Source organism: Styela clava, unplaced genomic scaffold, assembly GCF_964204865.1.
Source record: "Styela clava unplaced genomic scaffold, kaStyClav1.hap1.2 HAP1_SCAFFOLD_18, whole genome shotgun sequence".
Taxonomy (NCBI): domain Eukaryota; kingdom Metazoa; phylum Chordata; class Ascidiacea; order Stolidobranchia; family Styelidae; genus Styela; species Styela clava.
Window position 1 is genome coordinate 200,001 of NW_027556465.1, and position 2,500 is coordinate 202,500.

Genomic DNA, 2,500 nt, shown 5'->3' on the forward strand with positions numbered 1-2,500 from the left:
CACCAGACTTGCCCTCCAATGGATACTCGTTAAGAGTTTTAGGATGTACTCATTCCAATTACAGGGCCTCGTTAGAGTCCTGTATTGTTATTTTTCGTCACTACCTCCCCGTGTCGGGAATGGGTAATTTGCGCGCCTGCTGCCTTCCTTGGATGTGGTAGCCGTTTCTCAGGCTCCCTCTCCGGAATCGAACCCTGATTCCCCGTTACCCGTTATCACAAAGGTAGGCACGTAGCGTACCTTCGACAGTTGATAGGGCAGACACTTGAATGATACGTCGTCGGTGCAGAGACCGTACGATCCGCGTGGTTATCCAGAGTCATCAAACGTCACAGGACGAACCCGGTCGGTTTTGATCTGATAAAAGCGCGCCTCCCGAAGTCGGCGCTTAATGCATGTATTAGCTCTATAATTACCACAGTTATCCACTTCGCTTACGAGACCAAATAAACCAAGACTGATTTAATGAGCCATTCGCAGTTTCGCTTTACGAGAACTCGTACTTGCACCTGCATGGCTTAATCTTTGAGACAAGCATATCACTACTGGCAGGATCAACCAGATAGCTGCGACAGCTGCGCTCGGCCCTTGCTGGGCCGCCCGGCGCGTGCTCGTCGCATTCGTTTAAGACCGAGGCGATCGCCTGCGGCCGTACTCAGCTTCGACAGTCGCTGGCCGCGACGTCCACGCTCTCGCCGGCAGTGCCAGGCGGAGCGATTTGCGTTTTTTCTTTGCTCGCCCTCTCTCGGGCTCGATCCATTCAGTTTCGCACAAACAAGAGCTCTGCCGGCCGCCTGCAGCGGTGCCTAAAACCCGGGCATAACAATGCGACCGTTCTGCTAGGCCGACAAGCGCTCAAGCCAGACGCTCGATCGAACGCCCCCTACATATTAGTCGAGACAACGGCTCGCTCATTAGCATCGCGTTTGTACTTTAACTTTTTTCGGCTCGGCTTCTTTCGACGCCGATGCCGGCGACGCAGCACTCTCTCGCCCGCCAGCCACCGAGAAAAGGGTGCGCTCCGACCGGCCCCGCACCGCTCTTTCTTGGCTCATTCGAAATTACTGTCTTTCGCTCTGACATGCCTTACCTAGGGTTAGGTTAGTATGCTTGCACGTTTGTACTTTAACTTTTTTTGGCTCGGCTTCTTTCGACGCCGATGCCGGCGACGCAGCACTCTCTCGCCCGCCAGCCACCGAGAAAAGGGTGCGCTCCGACCGGCCCCGCACCGCTCTTTCATGGCTCATTCGAAATTACTGTCTTTCGCTCTGACATGCCTTACCTAGGGTTAGGTTAGTATGCTTGCACGTTTGTACTTTAACTTTTTTTGGCTCGGCTTCTTTCGACGCCGATGCCGGCGACGCAGCACTTTCTCGCCCGCCAGCCACCGAGAAAAGGGTGCGCTCCGACCGGCCCCGCACCGCTCTTTCTTGGCTCATTCGAAATTACTGTCTTTCGCTCTGACATGCCTTACCTAGGGTTAGGTTAGTATGCTTGCACGTTTGTACTTTAACTTTTTTCGGCTCGGCTTCTTTCGACGCCGATGCCGGCGACGCAGCACTCTCTTGCCCGCCAGCCACCGAGAAAAGGGTGCGCTCCGACCGGCCCCGCACCGCTCTTTCATGGCTCATTCGAAATTACTGTCTTTCGCTCTGACATGCCTTACCTAGGGTTAGGTTAGTATGCTTGCACGTTTGTACTTTAACTTTTTTTGGCTCGGCTTCTTTCGACGCCGATGCCGGCGACGCAGCACTCTCTCGCCCGCCAGCCACCGAGAAAAGGGTGCGCTCCGACCGGCCCCGCACCGCTCTTTCATGGCTCATTCGAGTTTACTGTCTTTCGCTCTGACATGCCTTACCTAGGGTTAGGTTAGTATGCTTGCACGTTTGTACTTTAACTTTTTTCGGCTCGGCTTCTTTCGACGCCGATGCCGGCGACGCAGCACTCTCTCGCCCGCCAGCCACCGAGAAAAGGGTGCGCTCCGACCGGCCCCGCACCGCTCTTTCTTGGCTCATTCGAAATTACTGTCTTTCGCTCTGACATGCCTTACCTAGGGTTAGGTTAGTATGCTTGCACGTTTGTACTTTAACTTTTTTCGGCTCGGCTTTTTTCGACGCCGATGCCGGCGACGCAGCACTCTCTCGCCCGCCAGCCACCGAGAAAAGGGTGCGCTCCGACCGGCCCCGCACCGCTCTTTCATGGCTCATTCGAGTTTACTGTCTTTCGCTCTGACATGCCTTACCTAGGGTTAGGTTAGTATGCTTGCACGTTTGTACTTTAATTTTTTTCGGCTCGGCTTCTTCCGACGCCGATGCCGGCGACGCAGCACTCTCTCGCCCGCCAGCCACCGAGAAAAGGGTGCGCTCCGACCGGCCCCGCACCGCTCTTTCTTGGCTCATTCGAAATTACTGTCTTTCGCTCTGACATGCCTTACCTAGGGTTAGGTTAGTATGCTTGCACGTTTGTACTTTAACTTTTTTCGGCTCGGCTTCTTTCGACG

At 54.7% G+C, this 2,500-nt stretch overlaps 1 non-coding gene across 1 annotated transcript in view; it reads right to left on the minus strand.

The window, feature by feature from the left end:
• LOC144418557 (small subunit ribosomal RNA) overlaps positions 1 to 565 on the minus strand; it is a 1,810-nt gene extending 1,245 nt beyond the window's left edge. The window contains exon 1 of the ribosomal RNA XR_013473547.1: positions 1 to 565. This exon is cut by the window's left edge and continues 1,245 nt beyond it. This is a non-coding gene — a ribosomal RNA (small subunit ribosomal RNA).
• Positions 566 to 2,500: the final 1,935 nt, after the last annotated feature.